Raw genomic sequence first — 25,740 nt, 5'->3', positions numbered from 1 at the left:
AACATTGGATAGACACAACAAAACATGAATTGTATGTATTGTTTACTAAAAAAAACCTTCATATAAAGATTGGACAAACCATGTTTGAATGGTTAAGGCCATATTATGTGAAGTTAAACAAAGTTTTCGAAACTTGTTGTTGTCGTTATCACATCGAATTTGACTTGTACTATCAGGTGTTTTGAAAGATTAGAGAAGATAATGATGGTTATGAAAATGCTCCTCCTAAACAAACAAGTCAATTCATAGCATCCATCTTATGTGATAAATTAGATGATAATGCAACCGGTCAAATAAATTGCATAAGAGGAATTTGTGGAACATGCAGGGACTTGGCTAAATTGCCTTTGAGAGATGAAGATACTGACATGAGGAAGATGGTAAATTGCAAGAGTTACAAGTACAAAAAATTTGAAACAAAATTTGGAAAGGAATCTACAAGACTAGATTATGTAGAAGAGGAAATACCTATTGGAACATTTATGGAAAATTTTCGTAAGTTGATAAAACCATACATATGCCATGGTTTTTTTGCCAAGTGGCAAGCAGAACAATTTAAAAGATTAAGAGACACTTTCCCACTTGGAACTATTCTATCTGTAGTTGACTTCGCAGAGAATTACTCTTTTGCACATCAAAAAGTGATTCAATCAGAGTATTACTTTTCAAAGCAAATCACTATTTTCGTGCATGTGTGTTATCGACATGCACAGATGAATTTGGATGGTGTTGATAGTACATTTGAAAATCATGTCATTAAGAAAGAGTACCACTTCTATATCAGTGATGATAAGGAGCATGACACACTTTTTGTACAACATTGCTTTAAGAAGTTTTTTGAATATTTGAAAGATAGAGGCATAACAATAGTTAAACATTTTGTTTGGTCTGATGGATGTGCGGCACAATTTAAATCTTCGAGGCCATTTTATGCACTATGTAGATATCATCGAAATGACAAAATACCACATGTTTGGAGTTTTTTTGAGAGTGGTCATGGAAAGGGTGAACATGATGGTGCAGGAGCTTGTATCAAACGTGCTCTAAGAAAGCATCAAATAAAGTACACAGGAGAACATATAGAAAATGCACATGATGTTGTTGAATGGTGTAAGAAACACTTTGAGCAACCGAATTATCCTGGGGAATCATCATCGAGAACATATAAGCCCATTCCATATAGAGTGTTTTGGGAGATAACCGGTACGTGTTCTCTTTTAGTATTTTATTTAATTTTTTTTAATTTAACAACTTGATCTACATGTACGTTCTTGTACACATGTACATTTTGCAGATGTGGATAGAAAATCAATGCATGGATGCAAGAGTGTGGAGAGGACAAGATCTTTGCATTGTGTCATGAGTATAGATAATCGCCCATGGACATTATACACTAGGGATTATTCATGTTTTTGTTCTGAATGCATTTTCAAAAACTATGTTGATTGCAAGAAGTAAGAGCTTGGATATGTTAGTGAATGGAAAATGGTGCCACTAGATGTTTCTGACACATACGAGGATTCAAATGAGGATGAAAACTTTGAAGACATTCCTTTGATTTCTGGTGATTACGATCATATTTCAGGATTGATTAAAAAAGGTACATACATGACGTACACATGTAAACATTTCCTTAAAAATGATATATAACTTAGAATTTATTTAACTTGTGTCAAATTGCAGGAGATATTTTTGCAGTCATAGCAGAAGATGGAAATATAGAAGGTGTTAGTTATTATTTATTGCGTTGCACAGAAGAGAGAAAGAAGTTATCAAAATTTGAGATGAGTGATGGAATTTCATTGCCCACAGTTTTGAGTTCTGATTTGAATATATGTACATGTACATGTACAAATCGCTTATGTGAAATTTTTTAATTTCTCACGTTTCTTATATACATGTACATGCAAGATCAGTTGTAGTGCAAGGGACATATTTCAAACAAGTTAAAATTGTTCAACATGGGATTAATTTCATTGAATACCAAATTGACAACAAGGTATATCAATATAGTCACTTGGTCATTGCTATTGGCCTAATTCTTCAAACAGTTCCACATCGAGGGCAGTCTCAAAAGTGGAGACTAGATAGTGAAGATCATGACAAAATATTAAGTGTTATTGAAGAGCGTTGTGAACCACTTGATGTGGTATGAACTATATATACATTTAGTAATCCACATGAATTGAATTTTAATGTAAGTTCAAGATAAATTCTAGATCTCAAGTAACTTGTTTTGAAACTAAAGGATAATTTTTTTTTAAGTTTATTTATACACTATATCAAATTAGGATGTATTTAAATGTGCATGTTTAATTGTATGTAATTGTATTTGTATTTAATTAAAAAATGCATATTTAAATTAGAATGTAATATGTACATTTGTAAAATTGATATTTAATATGGAATTAGGACATGTACATGTTGTGAACTATTTAACTACAATATACATACCTAGAAGCTCACATACCTACAATATACATACCTATGTAATATACATGTACTAGATGTGAACTATTCAATACATGACCTATTAAGTTTAGTGTGTTCATTTCATACATACTCTTTTGTTTGAAAATCTTGAAACATGTATAATCATACATACTCTTTTATATTTGAAAATCATTTCATGTATTTAAATCTAATCTAATCAAACATGTATAAATCTAATTAATACAATCAAGATAAATTCTAGATCTCAAGTAACTTGAACATTTGAAACTAAAGGATAAATATTTTTTAAGTTTATTTATACATTATATCAAATTAGGATGTATTTAAATGTACATGTTTAATTGTATGTAATTTTGTATTTGTATTTAATTAAAAAATGCATATTTAAATTAAAATGTAATATGTACACTTGTAAAATTGATATTTAATATGGAATTAGGACATGTACATGAACTGTGAACTATTTAACTACAATATACATACCTAGAAGCTCACATACCTACAATGTACTAGATGTGAACTATTCAATACACGAACTATTAAGTTTAGTTTGTTCATTTCATGTATAATCTAATATAATCTAATATAATCAAACATGTATAATCTGATCAAACACAAACCAGGTATAAAGTATAATCTAGAGTCTAAACAAGTCGTTGTACATGCATGAAATATACAATCTAATCAAACATGTATTTAAATCTAATTTAATCAAACATCATGTACATAAATCTAGAATATAATCAAACATGTATAAATCTAATATAATCAAACATGTATAAAACTTATAAAGTATAATCTAGAGTCTAAACTCCATGTATAAAGTATAAAGTATAATCTAGAGTCAAACACAAACTAGGTATAAAGTATAATCTAGAGTCTAAACTCCATGTATAAACTATAAAGTATAATCTAGAGTCAAACACAAACCAGGTATAAAGTATAATCTAGAGTCTAAACTCCATGTACGTGCATGAATATATATAATATGAAAGTATATAAAAAGATAAATGTAAATGAGCTATAAAGTCTGGAGCAAATCAACAGGGATCATGTCGGCTACGAACTGAGCAACCATCTGAGGGGGAGTCCTGCAAAAGTAGAATTTATTTAAATATTAAATATAATATATCTATCTCTCTAGACGTGCATGTACATCAAATATATATACCAAAAACCATAACTAACCTGTACACTAACAACATCTAAAGAATCTCTCCTACACACATGCTCAGAGCTCAAGGAAGGAGTGACATGAGCTAACTGTCAATTTAAGGATTAGTCCACAATAAATTTAAATGATCTACAAATTAAAACTTAGAACTCTAGATTATTTATTAAACATGAGATCTATATATATAGATTTATCAGGTACAAATTTGCAATGTATGTATACATATCTTCTAAAATTTTAAATGCACATGTACATGTACATACCTGTGTATCACCTGGAGTAGGCTGTATAGTCTGATCTTGTCCCGTGATCATATCAACAACATCACTCGTGCCTGCATATCTCTCTCTAGCTGTACGTATCACTGAGGAGTGCAAGGGGCTAACTAGAAGAGTGGGCATCGTGGATGAAGTGTCTGACTGTAGTAGCATGTCCATAAATCCATTATGGCTCAAATCTCTCAACTGATCCTCAAATCAGTCCAAACACTCATCTATGATATGTCCCTGATCAGCTCGTATCTCCTCCTCAAATGAATCCAACTGGCCCTCATCTGTGATATGGAGCTGATCAGCTCATAGCTCCTCCTCTGTAGCAACAGAGTGATCTGTAGGTGGGTCAGTGCCTGGAGCATGCGTAGAGTGATGAGAATGCTATGACTACCTCGGGGTATGCGTCGATGCCACTGTAGCCTGACCATCTCTGAGAACCTCCTCTCTAACATCACCCAATGGTATCCCAAGTCGAGATGAAATAAAACTATAAGCATGTAGTAGGTCCTCGGCTAAATACTGCGACATCTGTACATGTCTACTACCTCCAACTATAGTTGCTACCTCATCTGGGGAGGGGATGCCAGCAGAAATATACCGATCATCTGAATCTGAAGCCCCCCCATGACTAGAAGATGCATGATCTATGGATGATCGCGAACGTGGTCGACTCATCATATATCTGCCCACCCTGTCAGAAGATATGGTGGCTGCTGCTGATGCAATTTGTCCAATCCTATCAATTACTTCTCTCTAAGAAGCAATCACAACGTGATCCACTAAGGGTGCCATGGCTGGGACTACTACAAGAAATCTCTGGCCAACAAGGTCCCTGTTTCTAGGCGAAGCTCTATCACGCCTATGATATGCATCTCTATCAGCAATCCTACCCCTCCCCTGTCCATAATATCCCAGAATATCAAGGTAGTTTGGTTTCATCTGACAATGAACCTCAACAAATACCTACTATGTAAAGTATAATGGAATTTGGTCATTATTAGGATAATGACCATGGGCTGCTAAGAATCGTGGGTAAATTAGTGATGCAACCTGTGGGTTGATACATCTGGTAACCTGATATCCCCTCACCTTACTCTTCTCTTGATATTGTGGGAAGCATCTCTCCTTGATGGTCTCGTTCGAGACCACCCCCACCACATCAGCAAAAGAATGAGGACCCCTCACCTCACTCCTCAACTATCTATATATATCCTCTATAACCTCAGGTGATAATGAGGTATGAGATACTAAGCGGTCCCTCAATGTCTACAAATTGTCAAAAATGGACGTGCACATACTCTTGTACATGCCATCAGTATGAGGGTCATCTAGTATGGCTCTCAACCTATGCAACTCCCGATCACTGTAATGAAAAATAGTAGCAATGTCAGGCAAGGGGGGATCCTGCTGTGGTGGCTCCTGATGTGGAGCCTGCGCAGGTGGATCCTGATGTGGAGCTTGCGTAGGTGGATCCTGATTAGGAGCCTGCGAAGGTGGATCCTGATCAGGAGCCTGCGAAGGTATATCCTGGGATGCCATCTATCTAGGTACATGTCATAAAGTTAAAATAAATACGTAAGCAGAGAGAGAGAGAGAGAGAGAGATCATTTTCATGAGAGAGAGAGAGATTATATACATATAAATCTTCATGAGAGAGAGAGAGAGATCATTTTCATTTTCAAAAAATACATGTAAAAATTTCAAATATTTTAGTGAGAGAGAGAGAGAACATATATTTCAGATCTAGAGATAACATATATTTCAGAGAGATAGAGAGATCTAACACGTGTACATATTTAAATCTTTAACATACATAAAAAATTCAAGAATAGAGAGATCTAACACGTCATATGTTAGGACACTATATTATACTAAGGGGAATGTCATATGTACAGTAGGATGTTATAAGGGGTCATATGTGACCTACTAAGGGGTCACACATGTGTTCATGCATGCGTGACCCCTTAGGACCACATACGACCCCTTAAGACACTATGTGATGAACTAAGGGGTATGTCGTTCACACTAGGATTTTATAAGGGGTCATATGTGATTCTAACCACATATGACCCCTTAGGACACTATATGATCCTAAGGGGAATGTCATATGTACAGTAGGATGTTATAAGGGGTCATATGTGACCTACTAAGGGGTCACGCATGTGTTAATGCATGTTGACCCCTTAGGACCACATACGACCCCTTAAGATACTATGTGATGGACTAAGGGGTATGTTGTTCACACTAGGATTCTATAAGGGGTCATATGTGGTTCTAACCACGTATGACCCCTTAGGACACTATATGATCTTAAGGGGAATGTCATATGTACAGTAGGATGTTATAAGGGATCATATGTGACCTACTAAGGGTTCATGTATGTGTCAATGCATGCGTGACCCCTTAGGACCACATACGACCCCTTAAGACACTATGTGATGAAATAAGGGGTATGTCATTCACACTAGGATTTTATAAGGGGTCATATGTGGTTCTAACCACATATGACCCCATAGGACACTATATGATCCTAAGGGGAATGTCATATGTACATGAGGATGTTATAAGGAGTCATATGTGACCTACTAAGGGGTCACACATGTGATAATGGATGTTGACCCCTTAGGACCACATACGACCCCTTAAGATACTATGTGATGGACTAAGGGGTATGTCGTTCACACTAGGATTTTATAAGGGGTCATATGTGGTTCTAACCACATATGACCCCTTAGGACACTATATGATTCTAAGGGGAATGTCATATGTATAGTAGGATGTTATAAGGGGTCATATGTGACCTACTAAGGGGTCACACATGTGTTATTGCATGCGTGACCCCTTAGGACAACATACGACCCCTTAAGACACTATGTGATGGACTAAGGGGTATGCCGTTCACACTAGGAATCTATAAGGGGTCATATGTGGTTCTAACCACATATGACCTCTTAGGACACTATATGATCCTAAGGGGAATGTCATATGTATAGTAGGATGTTATAAGGGGTCATATGTGACCTACTAAGCAGTCACACATGTGTTAATGCATACATGACCCCTCAGGACAACATACGACCCCTTAAGACACTATGTGATGGACTAAGGGGTATGTCATTCACACTAGGAATCTATAAGGGGTCATATGTGGTTCTAACCACATATGACCCCTCAGGACACTATATGATCCTAAGGGGAATGTCATATGTAGAGTAGGATGTTATAAGGGGTCATATGTGACCTACTAAGGGGTCACACATGTGTTAATGCATGCGTGACCCCTTAGGACAACATACGACCCCTTAAGACACTGTGATGGACTAAGGGGTATGTCGTTCACACTAGGATTCTATAAGGGGTCATATGCAGTTCTAAGGGGTTATGCATATGTTATAACACATGCATGACCCCTCAGGACCACATATGACCCCTTATGACACTATGTGATCCTAAGGGGAATGTCATATGTACAGTAGGATGTTGTAAGGGGTCATATGTGACCTACTAAGGGGTCATGCATGTGTTAATGCATGCATGAGCCCTTAGGACCACATATTCAACCCCTTAGGACACATAGGAAATGTCATATGTATAGTAGGATGTTATAAGGGGTCATATGTGACCTACTAAGGGGTCACACGTGTGTCAATGCATGCGTGACCCCTTAGGACCACATACGACCCCTTAAGACACTATGTGATGAACTAAGGGGTATGTCGTTCACACTAGGATTTTATAAGGGGTCATATGTGGTTCTAACCACATATGACCCCTTAGGACACTATATGATCCTAAGGGGAATTCCATATGTATAGGAGGATGTTATAAGGAGTCATATGTGACCTACTAAGGGGTCATGCATGTGTTAATGCATGTTAACCCCTTAGGATCACATACGACCCCTTAAGATACTATGTGATGGACTAAGGGGTATGTCGTTCACACTAGGATTTTATAAGGGTTCATATGTGGTTCTAACCACATATGACCCCTTAGGACACTATATGATCCTAAGGGGAATGTCATATGTACAGTAGGATGTTATAAGGTGTCATATGTGACCTACTAAGGGGTCATGCATGTGTGAGCCATTAGGACCACATATTCAACCCCTTAGGACACATAGGAAATGCCATATGTATAGTGGGATGTTATAAGGGGTCATATGTGACCTACTAAGGGGTCACACATGTGTCAATGCATGCGTGACCCCTTAGGACCACATACGACCCCTTAAGACACTATGTGATGAACTAAGGGGTATGTCGTTCACACTTGGATTTTATAAGGGGTCATATGTGGTTCTAACCACATATGACCCCTTAGGACACTATATGATCCTAAGGGGAATGTCATATGTACAGTAGGATGTTATAAGGGGTTATATGTGACCTACTAAGTGGTCACGCATGTGTTAATGCATGCGTGACCCCTTAGGACAACATACGACCCCTTAAGACACTATGTGATGGACTAAGGGGTATGTCGTTCACACTAGGATTTTATAAGGTGTCATATGCGGTTCGAAGGGGTCATGCATATGTTATAACACATGCATGACCCCTCAGGACCACATATGACCCCTTATGACACTATGTGATCCTAAGGGGAATGTCATATGTATAGTAGGATGTTATAAGGGGTCCTATGTGACCTACTAAGGGGTCACGCATGTGTTAATGCATGCGTGACCCCTTAGGACCACATACGACCCCTTAAGACACTATGTGATGGACTAAGGGGTATGTCGTTCACACTAGGATTTTATAAAGGGTCATATGAGGTTATAATGGGTCACACATGTGTTAAGACACTATTTGATGGACTAAGGGGTATGTCGTTCACACTACAATTTTATAAGGGGTCATATGCGGTTCTAAGGGGTCACACATGTGTTATAACACATGTGTGACCCCTTAGAGCCACACATGACCCCTTAGGACACTAGATGTGATCCTAAAGGGAATGTCATACATTCACACTACTATGTTATATGTGATCCTCTATGACCTCCTAAGGGAACGTATAGTGTCATATGTGGTCTTAAGGGGTCATGTTGTGCGTGTAATAGGATGTGATAATGGGTCACATTGTAGAGGAAATTTAATTTGTTTAAATTTGTTATCTAAATTTTCTAATGTTTATTTAAATTAATTTTTCTAACATTTTTCTTTTTTTGCTAATGTTTTTCTAAGTTCTGATTTACTATAGGTTAGTTTTCTATGTTTTCCATAACAATTTTTTAAAATGTTGAAAAAAATATATGCATCTATACAATTATGTAATTTTAAAAACAAATTGACACATTTCAATCAAAACATTAAATTATCAAACATTTTTCTAAAATAATGAAAAACAATAAATTATCAAACACTTTTCTAAAATAATGAAAAACAATAAATTATCAAACATTTTTCTAAAATGTTGAAAAACAATAACTATATACAATTATTTAATTAAAAAAATAAATTAACAAACAAATTATTTACAAATTTAATAAAAAAAGACATTATTAAACCAAACAAAGGGTTATTTTGTGCACCTGATATAACAAAGGTCGAAAGCTGAAATAGGAAAGATGCTAACTGCTGTAGACAAAGCTTGGTGACGTGATGCTGACGACTGGTTCGATCCAACCCCCACCAGATAGAAAAAGTCAAATTTGATAATGACCTTTTAACTGTCATTTTCGATATTTATAAATTTAAAAAAAAAACCCTAACCACAACGGGTTCGAGCGAATGGGGGGTTCAAGCGAATCCAAAACTAGCCTGATGTTCGAGCGAACCCAAGTCAAAAGGTTGGTTCGTTCGGACTCCCAGGGGTAGTCCGAGCGAACATTTCCATTTCGCTCAAACACGGGAAAATCCGAAATTCCCACTTTCACCAAATTCCTTCGTTGGTGTAGCGTCCTAAAATTGCGACACTTGCAATTTCGACTGCATTTCGGTCTTCACGATGGTGACGCAACACGCAACCTGAATGGAGACCCCAAAACTTGCTCACGACACTGAAAACTGCATTTTTCAAGCACCATTGGCCTGAACCTCCTTGCACCCCGCTGTCCCGGAGGTGGGACCAGGGCGCCCAGCGCCCTGGTCCTCCAGGACCATGGCGCCCAGCGCCCTGGTCCTCCAGGACCATGGCGCCCAGCGCCCTGGTCCTCCAGGACCATGGCGCCCAGCGCCCTGGTCCTCCAGGACCATGGCGCCCAGCGCCCTGGTCCTCCAGGACCATGGCGCCCAGCGCCCTAGTCCCTGGGTCCTATTTTGGGCCCGGTTTCCTAAGTGATATCGGGTCTTTTTGATTGCAATTTGGAAATATACTTCCCTGGTCGGCCTAAGGTCGGGAAAATCAGTCTATCAGCCCTAATTGACAAGTATATAAACTACATTTTCTTCTCCCATTTGGGTAAGAAGGACATATGTGTACAAGCGCGGAAACTATACTCAAGCATTCAAGCATTCAAGCATTCAAGCATTCCTTCAAGCAATTGATCATTTCAAGTCTCCATTCAAGGCTAAGTGTTGCATTCAAGTCAAGGATTCAACCATTGAAGAGGAGATCACTTACTACATGCTACTACAACATACAACATACAACATCTAAACCTTCGCACATAAGGATACCAACATCCTTAGAACAAGGTATTAGTACTTGTTTTACATACATTTACATTTACAGCTCTTGCTCATTTCTTGGTTAATTCCAAAACCGGGGTTTGACCTAAAGGCAAACCCCTAATCCCTAACCCCCCAATCATCTTCGCTTTTCTGTGTGTAGGTTGCAGGTACGCGGCTGAAATTGAAGATCTGGAATCCTTGTGCAGAGACGAACCGATCCCCCTTCGTTTCGCGGATTTTTCGGAGGACCGTGGCGCCGGGCGCCATCGTCCCGACAACTTTTGCTCAAATTTGCAGGACAGCGCCGTATCGACATTCTACTGCTAATTCCAGGTCCGCAGCTTCATCCTATAACCTAAACTTAGTTTATAAGCGAATCTTTATGACTTTCTATGCATCCTTAGCTTAATTTCCTTAATCAACATTCTTTACAAAAGAGGGTAGCTTTGCTTTCCAAACCCTTGAAATTCATTTAGCATCCAATCTTACATTGTGTGGGATTGAATCTTATGAGTTTCAACCCCTCTTTTGAATGTAAAGTCTTCCCCCTAAGTGAAAACCCATCGAATCCTAGCGAACCTCCCTTCTCTCTCCTCGGAGTTAGAAGAGGGGAGACCAACTAGGGTTCGACCGCGGTTTTCCGCTTTACATTTTGGTGAACCCGACGTGAACATCCCTTCTGATTACTCATGATTAGATCTGAAAATTGATTCCTTGATTACATTTCCATGTTTGATCTTTTGCAAAATTTTAGAGGTGATTGCATAAAAACCCTAAATTTTCTTTTTTTGAACATTGAACTTGCGAAATGTTTAATTATTAATGCTTGCTTCAGATCTGCTTTTCTATTATAAATTATCAATTCATATCTATACTTTAATTTTGAAAATTAAGTGGTTAAATGTCAAAACCCTAATTTTTGAAACCCTCTTAATTCAACCTTTGTCTGACAATTTGACCGATCAAAACATCTCCAAATCAGCTGTAACTTTGGATTCTGTAATAAAATCACAATATCTTTCATCCCTGAAAATTTGGAAAAAAGTTGCGAGGACCGTGTTGCACTCCGAGCGCCATCGTCCCCGATATTTTTTTCAAAATTTCGGGAGCGAGATCTTGCTGTATTTTCCTGCTAAAATCCAGAATTTTGGCTGATTTTGTCAATTATAACACTTTCAAAATTACAGTCAAAGTTGGTCTTGTGATTGCTTGGTTTAAGGCTCCTAATCATATAAAAATTGTGGAAATTGAAATTTTGTGTCAAAATTGTGTTCTTACTGTCCTAAATCTGAAAATTGTGTTTGCATTCATTCAAAATTTCAGTGCTTTATTCAAATCCTTGCAATTTGTGACTTTTGAAATTAAGTGCTTAATTACAACAAACTTGATTTCCGCTTTCAAAATTGAATTTTGCGTGAAATTGAGTCAATTTTTAAAATTCAAAACTTGCACTGCTTTTAAAATTCCCTCTAAAATCATAAAATTCAAAATTTCAGTTTCCCTCTCTTTTTCAAAATTCAAATTTTGCATTTTTCGACAATCTTGATAGGGTTCAATTTTGAGATTGCAACTTTTATTTGGCCTATCTACAGATCGTAAAATCACTCAATTTTTTCAGATTAGCTCTAAAATCATCATAGCTTTCATCCCTGCAAATTTCAAAAAAAGTTGCAAGGACCGTGTTGCACTCCGAGCGCCACGGTCCCGAACATTTTTTCCGAAATTTCGGGAGACTGTTGTGATTGCATTTAACAGCTTAAATCTGGAAGATTGGCTGTTTTTACTGAAAATTGCTACCTCTAAATTCAAAATTTTCTCTTTCTCTCTAGTGCATGAGTTTTACAACAGTAAGCCCTACTTACACTATTCCCGTTAGACGAAGCTGTAGAATTAAGTCCTTCCGAGGTTTAACTACCGAGGAGATGGAACCTAATTTGAGTAGCCTTCTTAACGAGGACATGGGTAATTCCTCTAATCCTTCTAATGATGAAGAAGCTCTCCATGAAGTTTCTGTTGAACAACTTTCGAAATTGGATAACCAATTTGACGATTTTCACCAATGGATGTCTCATGAGTATCCCGATAGTCAAGCTCTTCCTTTAATTGAGGGTCTAAAACGCATGCTTCAAAGTGATAAGAATGGAATTGATGTTTTGCGTGGTATTGCACACATTGTGGATTCGAATGTGATGCCTATGAAGAGTTGTGCTGAATCCTTAGGTTATACACAACCTCCTACACAAGTCAATCATTCTATTCCTTTGACCACTCCTATTGCTAGTATACCTACCTTTACATCAAACATCATGGCTACCTCTATACAAGACATTCCTCCAGTGATTACCAGTCATGGGGGCAATCCTCCTTCTTCAATTAATCCTCTTCCTTCATTCAATCCAACTTCTTCGTACATTCCTTCAATGAGTGTTCCTATTACATCTTCACAAATGAACATGATGCAAGGGGGAAATTCATTTAACCATTCCATTCCTCCTTGTAGTGTTCCTCCTATCCAATCATCTCCTATGGTTGACTATCATAGGGTCCCACCACCTTACTCTTTACCTTCTTTCAATAACATCACACCTCCATCTCAATCTAACACACCTAATATGAACTCTTCGACTGAAGCTACCATTAATAATCTTGCACAAACTGTCTCTTCTTTACAACAACAAATTGCCTCTATGAATCAATCTAAGTTTAGTGTGCCCACATTTGATGTTGCGAGCCCACTTTCTCTTGATATTGTTCGAGCTATTCCTCCTAAACATGTTGAAATCCTGCATTTGGAGCTTTATAATGGTAAAGGAGATCCTCTAACACATGTTAAGACTTTTCAAACAATATGTACTGATTTTGCTTATGACCAAAGGTTGCTTGCAAAACTGTTCACTAGAACATTAAGAGACAAAGCCCTACAATGGTATTGCTCGTTGCCTTCTTATTCTATTACTTCTTTCGAACAACTGGCAAACGCTTTCATTCAACAATTTCAAAACAATATAAGTCCTAAAGTTACTTTGATTGATTTAATGCATTGTAAACAAGGTGTTAAAGAAAAAGTGACTGATTTCATTGGTAGATATAAGCATTTGTATGCTCAAATTTCTTTTCCAGTGCCTGATAATGATATTCAAAGAATCTTTATTTCTAATTTGCAAAAAGATATTCGAGACAAACTTCTGTTTTCTGAGTTTACTTCTTTCCAACAGTTGTGTGCAACTCTTCACAATTATCAACTGACTGTGAGTCAAATGGAACAATCACATCCTATGGCTCCGAGTGATAAGGGTGATAGCAGTCAACAACCATTTGGGAAGTTTAAACCGAACAGAGATTCCATCAAATTCAATGAAAACATCATCAACAACAATGTGAATGCAGCATCAGGTGTGCCTCCTATTTCTAAATTTTTCAAGAAAGAAAGAAAGTATACTCCTTTGAATGAATCATTGCATAGTATTATGAATAAGTTATTGGGACAAAATGTGCTTACTCTTCCTCCTGTACGACAAATTGATCCTGCAAAGATTACTTCACCTTATTTTGATAACAAATCTTTTTGTCATTTTCATCGTCAGCCTGGTCATGATACTGAAAAATGTTTTTCTTTAAAGGGTAAAATTCAAGATTTGATTGATAATGATACTATTTCTGTTTCTGGAGTGAATGATAAAGGCAACACATCTGTAGCTCCTCCTAACCAAGATCTTCAGATTTTTACTGATCCATTACCTTCTCATACCTCTCATACCTCTAATGCGATTGAGGCTAATGATTCCTCTTTCTCATCTGATGGTCTTGTGTCTATGACTCCGAATGTGATTAACTTTGTAGAGCAACAAGAAATCCCTAAAAAACCTTCCATCACATTTGATTCTAGTGAAACCATTAGAGCATCTGATGGTCCTTTATACATAGTTGCAAAAGTCAAAAATACACCTTGCCGTGGAGTGCTTATTGATCCTTCGTGCATGGTTAATGTTATTACTGAAGAATTTCTTTTTACTTTGCAATTGAATCAAGTGATCTATGACAAAACAGATGTGATTGTGAAACTATTTGATAAATTTTCTTCTCTTGCAATTGGTTCTATTACATTGCCTATTGAGGTCCATAACAAATCCCTTGATGTGAACTTTGCTATTATTCCATCTTCCGAACAATTTCGTGTGAAGCTTGGCTATCCTTGGCTATCTTCCATGAAAGCTATTGCTTCTCCTATTCATAAGTGTTTAAAATTTCCCCATAATGGTAAAGTTGTTACTGTCAATCATAGTCTCTTTAAACCAGCTGAAAGAACCTCTAGTGTTCCTATTGATTACTTTTGGCCTAAACAATTCCAATCTCTTCCTCCGCGAAGTGATCATCTTTTTAAATCTTATCAAAAGTGGAAAACAGATATGATCCTGTCTCTAAGTGAACCTAGAACACCTAAACTTGACATTCCTATCATTCTTGAGAAGGAAATTCTTCCTTTGAAAGACAAAACTAATGTCTTTCCCCAAAAAGATTCCCAACCCGTCCCCATGGATGTGACTATGTCTATGCCTAATAAATCTTCTAAGAGTAGATCTATACCTCCTCGTCATGATGGACTTGGTCTTCTCCCTAAACCAAAAATTCCTCCTTTATATGGAGCAGTTCCTCCTCCTGCCTTTTATAGAGAGAAGAGACCTTCTTCTTCTCCTATTATCCAGCCTAAGAGACCACAACCTAAACACCCAAGTGATAAGGATGAGAACATTCCTCCTCCTCTATCTTCTACACTTCCTACTAAGACTAGACGTAATCGTTCTGCACGGGAACGCCGACGAAAGCGTCGTCTTAGGGCTCAAGCAGCTGCTTCTCAAACTTTACAATCTCCAAAAACACCTTCAACAAGCATTATTCCATTTTCTCCTCAGCCGGATATTGAGCCTAAATCTCCTAAACATAAGATGCATGATGGTCTTGATCCTGTGCGAGTTAAAGATCCTATTTTTATAAATCTTGATGATGATATAGATGAAAATGTTATGCATGATGAAAATGTTACTCCTCTTGCTTCTGATAGCGAATATGAACTTGTTGATGTTGATAACCATTTATCTAATGAATTTTCTAAAGCACTTATCCTAGCTCCTAGACAAGAACAACGTGGCTTGGCACATGAACATAGCCCTTGTTTGGATCTTGTGATAGCTCCATCTGCTGTGTTGGATGTTCCTCCTCTAGCGTGTTCCCTGCCTTCCCGAAACATTGATCAGCAAGATCGGGGGGTAGATGACATGCTAGACTAGTTACATTAGCATGGCAGATTCTCTCCCCCTCTCTTTTGTTACTTCTTCTATATGTTATTCTCATTCTTCTATTTGTCGTCCTTAGTGTTGTCTACTTGAGGGCGATGCAAAGCATTGAGATCTCTTTGGTCTCTCTCATGTTGACTCAAAAGACACATGTGTTCCCTTCTTCTAGGTGACCTTCCTTGATTGGGGAATGAAGAACAATTATGCATACATACATATGATATATACATGACTTATCATACAGCATACTGACCCCGAGGAAAGCGAAGTCACCTCGTGCTTTGTGTTTGTGTTTATTATCCTTAGGTTTATCTCATACTTGGGGGCTACATCTTTGCGATAACGTGCTCCTTTTCCTTTCTCATTTCTTATGTGTATCACTACGTTAAAACAATCACCCCCGTTGAGGCGTGTGCGATCGCTTTAACGTAGGGGGGCATACACCCTGTCTATCCCTTCACGATACTTGAAAATTTCTTGGCGAACTTAGCTTTGTCTTGAAAATTTTTGGTATTTCTTTTGCATGACTCATAGTGAGGGAACCTTACTACTGACAGTCATGGTTCTCCGTCGTGATCTTCCCTTTTACTTTGTCAATCGAAGTCGTAAGATCCTTAGTCCACTGGGGGCTTGGTGTATCTTGCCTCCTTGACGTGGTGAAAGTCTTTCAATGTTGTTTCCTTGTACTTTACCAGAAGTATGAGCATACATACTCCCGCTAAAGTGGGGGCTAAATGTAGCGTCCTAAAATTGTGACACTTGCAATTTCGACTGCATTTCGGTCTTCACGATGGCGACGCAACACGCAACCTGAATGGAGACCCCAAACCTTGCTCACGACACTGAAAACTGCATTTTTCAAGCACCATTGGCCCGAACCTCCTTGCACCCCGCTGTCCCAGAGGTGGGACCAGAGCGCCCAGCGCCCTGGTCCCTCAGAACGAGGGTGCCCAGCGCCCTGGTCCTCCAGGACCATGGTGCCCAACGCCCTGGTCCCTGGGTCCTATTTTGGGCCCGGTTTCCTAAGTGATATCGGGTCTTTTTGATTGCAATTTGGAAATATACTTCCTTGGTCGGCCTAAGGTTGGGAAAATCAGTCTATCAGCCCTAATTGACAAGTATATAAACTACATTTTCTTCTCCCATTTGGGTAAGAAGGACATATGTGTACAAGCGCGGAAACTATACTCAAGCATTCAAGCATTCAAGCATTCAAGCATTCCTTCAAGCAATTGATCATTTCAAGTCTCCATTCAAGGCTAAGTGTTGCATTCAAGTCAAGGATTCAACCATTGAAGAGGAGATCACTTACTACATGCTACTACAACATACAACATACAACATCTAAACCTTCGCACATAAGGATGCCAACATCCTTAGAACAAGGTATTAGTACTTGTTTTACATACATTTACATTTACAGCTCTTGCTCATTTCTTGGTTAATTCCAAAACCAGGGTTTGACCTAAAGGCAAACCCCTAATCCCTAACCCCCCAATCGTCTTTGCTTTTCTGTGTGTAGGTTGCAGGTACGCGGCTGAAATTGAAGATCTGGAATCCTTGTGCAGAGACGAACCGATCCCCCTTCATTTCGCGGATTTTTCGGAGGACCGTGGCGCCGGGCGCCATTGTCCTGACAAATTTTGCTCAAATTTGCAGGACAGCGCCGTATCAACATTCTACTGCTAATTCCAGGTCCGCAGCTTCATCCTATAACCTAAACTCAGTTTATAAGCGAATCTTTATGACTTTCTATGCATCCTTAGCTTAATTTCCTTAATCAACATTCTTTACAAAAGAGGGTAGCTTTGCTTTCCAAACCCTTGAAATTCATTTAGCATCCAATCTTACATTGTGTGGGATTGAATCTTATGAGTTTCAACCCCTGTTTTGAATGTAAAGTCTTCCCCCTAAGTGAAAACCCGTCGAATCCTAGCGAACCTCCCTTCTCTCTCCTTGGAGTTAGAAGAGGGGAGACCAACTAGGGTTCGACCGCGATTTTCCACTTTACAGTTGGCAAAAGTGGGAACCAGCTTTGTGAATTCACCCCAGAATCTACCCAAGGTTTGTAAATAACTGGGAACTTGGATCTAGTAGCAATTGTTGAACACAGAGTACCATTGAGAGGGGGGTGAATCAGTGGTTCCTAAACTTCTTGTCTTTTGAGGAAACTTTAGAATACCGGTCGTTATCTTAAGCACTGACTAATAAAACTAGTGAAGCAAATGAGGAGACCAAAAACAGAAATCACACAAGTGCACTCTACAGCACCGGATGTACGAGGAAAACCCAATATGGGAAAAACCTTGGTGAGAAATGCTGCTGGAGACTACTGCTCTAGTCCATCCTCACAAGTGAAACACTGAATTACAAGGATTTGGCACACCAACCCAAGGAGCACCAACCCTACTGATTTAGGTCACAAACCCAAGGAGCACCAACCCCTGCACCAAGCTCCAACTTGGTGATGTATGTTGAAATACAATTTAGATATAATTATGACTTCTTGTTGCAAATGAATTCTGCAACTCTTGAACAAATAGGTCTTTGCCGATAAGCAATCTTCTTTTCTTTACTGGATATCATACTACTGGTTGTGAGATTGCTCTCTCTGATTCTTGGCCTCTCTTCTATCTTCTCTCTCTCTCTCTCTCTCTCTCTCTCTCTCTCTTAGTCTCACCACTTACTATGTCACACTTGGATGCTGTCTTGCTCTAACAACCTCACCGATTTTCTTAACTATTGAACTTGCTACAGTTATACCAGTACTCAATCACTGGCGGTTAAACCCACTCACTGGTTTTCTCGCTCACTCACTCTGAAACTTTCTTAAAATAAATTCTAAGGGAAAATGATCCTTCTTTTCACCTCATCTCTCTTCACTTTCATTATTCTTCTACAAGAATGAATCTCTTCTGTTTCAAGCTTGTATATTTATCATCATGGATTCCCACCAAGAATGTATTCAAACACTGTTGTGTTAGGTTTTTCTTTTTCAGCTCAATCCTAATCCTCCTTTTTTGATTTGATTTTCTTTTCAGGGATATGGTATTATGAAAGGGATGAATCACCAACCAAACTTCACATTCCAATGTGCATTTTCTAAATCTGGAGGTCTGCACCATGCTTTTCTTGCATTTTTTTGTCACTCGCCATTAATGGCTTTGCTGTTTCCTTCACCTAACAGGTACAGAGATCAAATCTTCTTGCAAGATCAATGCGATTGCTTTTCCAGCTTGCCTTCTTCGAGCCACAATTTTCTGGCATCGTCCATGACTTGCGAGTTCCTTATTGAAGCTAACCTGCTCACAGATTGTTGCATCGATACACATTCTACCGATCTGTGTGGTACCTCTTCCTGGCATCAAGCTATCAGCTTGTCAACATCCACCTCTTCTTGGATTCCTATGTCAGTTTTACATACTTATTTGACATAGGTTGACTATCGGTTTACCCTATGTTATCGGTATGACCATCAACCAACCTTTCTGTTATGTTCACCGGTTGATGTGCCTTCATTATACAAAATCAATCTTCATCCTAGTTTATGCCTTACCAGTAAGCCTTCTTTATCAGTAGATGACCCAAGTCATGTGTATCGGTATCCTTCCTTCTTTCTTCTCACTCTCATGTTTAATGCCATCATATCTGATAGGGTTAACCTAGTTTGCTCACACTTCACCTGGTTGGTGTGCTCAATTCCACCAACTTCACTAGGTCTAGCTATGCTTTAAGACCTCCAGTTCCTTCTCAATCTCTTCTAGGACTCCCTCTTTGCCAATCTTAATGTGTTTGCAAAAAGTGTTTTGACTAGGAACTCTACCATTTCAATATGCTTCTCATATACTCAATCTTGCAACCTTGACAACAACTTGTCAACTTCTCACTATTCATCCCCATACTGTTATGAGACATTGCAGAGGTGTGGAGGTGGTATTCACCATGAAATAAGGTCAAATAGGTCCATTTGAGGTTTTGGCATCTTCAATTTCCTTACCGATTTCATAGAATTGCTTAGAACTAGGGCTACAAGGATGAGCCAAAACTGGTTGTTTGAAAACAAAATAGTAAAAGAAGTAATAATATATATTTACAAAGCATGAAATGGATTAAATGACACTAGAACACACCAAATAACAAATATCCAAGGTTGGATCAATGGATTCAACCCATTTGTATTCACTTTTTTATGCAAAATAAGACAAAAATAGTGATAATAGTCCGAAAATGAGTCGTTTCAAATTGTAATTCACAAAAATCAATGCTTCTAACCCTGGTATCCATGCAAGAGAAGGTTTAAATAGTATTCCCCATCTATGGAGGCATCTTAGGTCAATGTTTTAACCCTAACCCCACCGCTAAGCTCTTTTAGGACCAAAGTTGTCAAGATAACTTGAAAAGTTGTCATGACAACTTTTACATTTCTTCACATTTTGCCTTTCCCACTTAGGAAACCTATTACAATTCATTATTCATTTCTTTTTCAACATTCCTACGACTATTCTAAACCTCTCTAATGCTCTCAACAAGTTATGCCTCTTTTGACCATCAAGAAGGCAATTTAACTACTCTACCTAACACCTACTCACAAAGTGCAACCCTAGAAAGAAAACTAACTCAACTAGGCCTACACTTGACTCAAACCAAACATTACACACAAACTTTGGACCCTCATGGAGTCCTTATTAGAAACATGCCTTGGCTAAGGTCAGTACAAGCCAAAATTATAGAAGGACTATGAGCCTAAGTCCTAGGTGCTCCTGCACTAATATCGGTCACCACTTCTTAATCTTTCCAAACTAGTTGACATCAATGACAACTTAATGCCAAATTGCCAACATCGACGTTAGGAGAGATTTTTCCATACCAAGGTTTCCTTATGAGTGGTATCAGAACTTGTCCAGTTGTGTTATCCTTGTTGGATAGGGTTGGTTTTTTTTGTCAATTGGGTTCAGTGGGAGTCTTGTAGAGAGTTTATTTGTATTGATTGTAGATTGAGATGGAAAGAACTTCTAGGAGAATGGACATTGAAAAACTAAATGGGTCAAAATTTATGTTATTGAAACTTAAAGTTGAAGATATTTTGGTTGACCGAGATCTTTGGGTTGTTGTGTCTAGAAATAAACCTTGAGGCATGATGCAAGAAGATTGGGACTTAACATACTAAAAGGCCAGAGGACTAATAAGATTAAGCCTTGAAGATTCTATTCTATTGAATGTTCATGACAAGAAGATTGCACATTCTCCATGGAAGAAATTGAGAGATATTTATCAGGGCAAATCCTTGGTGAATAATTTTTTTTTGTGGAAAAAGTTATACTCTTTGAAGATGGATGGAGAAATGATTGTAGTAGATTGTTTAAACTCATTCAATATGGTTGTTTCACAGCTGACATATGTTGGTGTAACTATTAGTGAAGAAGAATGTTGTATGTTGTTGTTTTGTTCCTTGCCTGATACATGAGACCAATTTCTAATGGTCATTGGGAGTAATACTACCCAGGTTAGAATGGATGAGGTAGTTGCTTCACTTTTATCAGAAGAGATACAAAGGAAGTCTTCTAAGATGGATAAAGATGCTCTCACTATTTGAGGTAGATCAAAGGAAAAAGAGAAAAAGAAAGACAAGAAATCCAAATCTAAGTCACAAGAAAGGTTTCTCTCTTCGGGAAAGAAGTCCAAGGTGAAATGCTAGAACTGTGGATAGAAAGGCCATATCTGAAAGGATTGGAAAGCAGAGAAGAAGAAAAAGAAGAAGAAGAAGAAGAAGAAGAAGAAGGAGAAGAAGAAGAAGAAGAAGAATAGTACTTCTGATATTGAGTCTTCTTAGAGCGATGTAGATGCCTTTGTAGCAACTTTGGCAGTGCCTGCATCTGATGATGTATGGTTAGTTGATTTAGGTGCATCATTCCATATGACATGTCATAAAGAGTGGTTCTAAAAGTGTGAACCATATGCTAGTGGAAAGGTATTTAAGGTGAGTGATTCAACACTGGAAATAGTAGGGAGAGGAAGAGTTAGAATCCAGTTCACAGATGGTAGAATGAAGGGAATCGATGGAGTTCTAAATGTATATTTTATACCACTTTGGGTCTAATTGCAAAAATAAAAAAAAACACGATGTTTTAACAACTCCTACTCTTATAAATAATATTGTTTTTGAAATGTAAAAATACCCTTTTATAGGTCTATAAGTGAATTTTAAAAAATATATATCTTTTAAAATTTTAATTATTTTTGAATATTTAATATTTTATTTTTATTGAAAGTAGGTCATCAGCACTAAAATATAAGGTTGATTATCTTGTCAAGGAAAAATACTAAAATTTATTTAAATTTTTTGAAACAAATGTGATGCAGTAGAGAAAGGAATCCATGTCAAGATGATATAATTCTTTTCTAATTTGGATAAATAACTAAGAAAAAAACTAGTGGGAATTGGAAAGAGTTATATTTCAGCACACACAAATTTTCAAATTTATTGAAAAAGATATATTTATAAAAAATAGTAAAAAATATATTCATGCACTAAAGTTTCAAGTTATCAATATACACAAAAAAATTGATTAAAGAAAAGTAAAATTTACTAATTAAAGTGTGGTGGCTTGTGTAGCTTCAATTTCAACATTTTATCAACAACTAAATTATGGTGTTTACTTTATAAAAAACTACATTCAAATAATTTTTTAAAATTTTGTTAAAATTACAAACATAAAATAGACAAAACAATTATAATTTTATTAGTTTACATCATTTCAAAATTCAAAACATATATTTCAATTTCTATTAATTTACTTTAAAAATTTGAATCAGCATTGACCATTTCCTTTATAAAAGTGTGACACAGCTTTGTACTTTTACCAGTAAACTTTTGTGTCTAGTGGTTGTAAGATGACTAGAGGGTCTATTGTATTGGCTAAGGGTGAATGCATTAGGACTCTATATAAGTTAGATGCCAAACCCGTATGTTGTAATAATATTTCTGTAACATCTAAAAAAACTATCGTGTTAACACATGATGTAAACTCTATGGAAGTTAAACTTCTAGTAGAGAAAATGATGCTCTAGCATTATAGGCTTGGTAATATTGGTGAGAAAGGTTTAAAAAACTTGGAGAATAAAAACCTTGTAGATGGGCTGATAGATTGTACTCTTGAATAATTTGATTTCTGCGAACATTGCATATATGGAAAACAGAACCATGTGTAATTTTATTAGAGTTGTCAAAAATCTTCTAGTGTATTGGACTATGCCCACTCTGATGTTTTTGGTCCTTTGGATGTTCCCTCTTTGTGTAAGTCAAGGTATTCTGTATCGTTTATTGATGATTACTCAAGGAGGGCATTTATTTATTTCTTGAAAAGTAAATCAAAAGTGAACACTTGATTTAAAGAGTTTAAAAACCTTGTAAAAATAAAATTGGGAGAAAAATAAAATGTTTAAGAACAAACAATGGTGGTGAGTATTGCAATGCAAATTTTGACAAACATTGTGTAGACCATGGAATTAAAAGGCATAAGACTACACCTTATACTCCACAACAAAATAAAGTTTTTGAAAAATATATCTTCATTGGCTATGGCATTGGTGTGAAAGGATACAAGCTTTGGAATCCATTTACTGGGAAGGTGTTGTATAGCAGAAGTGTTATCTTTCACGAATTGAAATCTATCTCAGTAGATTTACAGTTAGGAAAGACAAAAAGTAAAAAAGTAGTTGAAATTCCTCTAGCTCCAAAAAAAGAGGAACGACAAACTGCATGTGTGCTTAAAAATGAGGAGAGATCAAGCAACAATTAAAGTACAAAAGAAGAATGAGAATGAGAACCTTCACCTCAGTTATCGAGGAGGTCTATACGAGAAAGGCAACAACCTGATAGGTATGGTTTGGATATTCAATGTTGGATGCAAATTGTGCCTATGCTTTGGTTACATATACAGATGAGCCTAGGTCATGTGAAAGAGGCTATTGACATGTCTAATTCAGATTCTTGATTGGAAGCCATAAATGATAAAATATTGTCATTGAAGAAGAATGTGACCTAGGATCTGGTATCCTCGCCTAAAGGTAGAAATCTTGTGGGTATTTAAGAAGAAATATGGTACAGATGGTAGTATTGAAAAGTACAAGATGAGATTGGTTGTAAAGGGGTATTCTCAAAAGGAAGGTATTGATTATGTATAAATCTTCTCTCCTATAGCTAAGCTGGCATCCATCAGATTTCTTTTGTCACTTGCAAAAACATATAATTTTGAAGTTGAGAAGATGGATGTGAAGATAAGTTTTTCTTCATGGTGATATTGAAGAAGAGATTTATATGTCCTAGCCAGAGCACTTTGTGGAGAAAGGTAAAGAACATCTAGTATGTAAACCTTAAAAGCCTCTTTATGGTTTGAAACAATCTCCCAGAATGTGGTATCAAAAATATGCTACAATTGTTTTATCTTTGAGATGTGTGAGGTCTAAATCTAATCATTGTGTTTACTATAAAGCTGAAGGTGATTGGATACTTATTATTTCTTTATATGTAGACAATATTTTGATTATTAGCAATGATAAGGGTATGATCTCATATTTAAAATCTCAGATGTCTTTTAAGGTTGAAATGAAAGATTTGGGTCAGCTAAATACATTCTAGGAATAGAAATAAAATGGGACAGATCTAGTAGAAAGCTTTGGCTCAACCAAAGAAAATATATTACTACTGTTCTTGATAAATTTAATATGTCTAATTGCAAGCAACAAGTAGTTTCAATCATGCATGGAACAAAACTATCTATTAATGTCAGTCCAAAATCTCTAGCTGAGATTGATGATATGAAGAAGCTAACTTATGCAATTGTTGTTGGCAGTCTTATGTATGCAATGGTCTATACTAGACTAGACATTTCCCAAGCAATGGGAGTACTTTGGTCTTTTCTTTGTGTTATCATGGTAAATTAGTTGATTCACAAAGGTTGGATTGGGATGCTATGAGGATAGTTTTCCGATATCTGAGGGGAACTTTGGTCTTTGCTTTGTGTTATCATGGTAAATTAGTTGATTCACAAAGGACTCTCAATATTTGTGGGTATGTGGATTCTGGTTGGGCAGGAGACATTTATATGAGAAGGTCCACTGATAGGTGTATATTCATGTTGTATGGTGGTGCTATTAGTTGGATGAGCAAGCAACAAGATGTAGTCACTTTGTCCACTACAGAGACAGAGTACATGGAAGCAACTCGTCCATGTCAAGAGGCCGTTTAGCTTAGGCAGTTGTGTTCAGATGTCAGATTTAATACAGGTAAAATCACAATTTTTGTGATAGTCAGAGTGTGATTTATTTGGCCAAAAATGATACTTTCCATGCCAGGACAAAACACATTGATGTGTAATATCACTTTGTTAATGACATGGTGAAAGATGGAAAGGTAAATCTAAAAAAGGTAGACACTCTAGAAAATATTGTAGATGCATTGACAAAACCCATGAGTACAGCTAAATTCAAATGGTGTACAAATTTGATGGGTCTTGGCACCCATGGTTCTCAATGACATCTGAAAGTGGTTGGTAGTCCAGTGAATTTCTCGTCCAATGGGAGTTTGTTGGATTTTGTGCCTTGAATTAACTTGACGTGATTAGCTTTGTTCTGATCTAGATATGTTCAAACCGATTTTCCCTGTTGTAATTTTTGGTGTAATCTAATCATAGTTAGGCTAATGGAGATCATGTCAATGTGACTTGGTTGGTCGGAAAGTGTTATGTCGATGCAAGGAGTGGTGCAGGAGCACCTAACACAAAGGAACAAAAGGAGTCTATTAGAAGATAAAAATCAATTCATAAGTATATTCAATTACATTTTCATTTGTAATGTCATTTTGAGTCAACATGAATGAATATGTAAGGCTAAAAGAGCCCATTGTAATGAGTTGTCCAAGTTGTCCT

This window comes from Cryptomeria japonica, chromosome 4, assembly GCF_030272615.1.
Source record: "Cryptomeria japonica chromosome 4, Sugi_1.0, whole genome shotgun sequence".
In the NCBI taxonomy this organism is placed as follows: domain Eukaryota; kingdom Viridiplantae; phylum Streptophyta; class Pinopsida; order Cupressales; family Cupressaceae; genus Cryptomeria; species Cryptomeria japonica.
Note: the sequence above shows the minus strand (reverse complement) of the source record.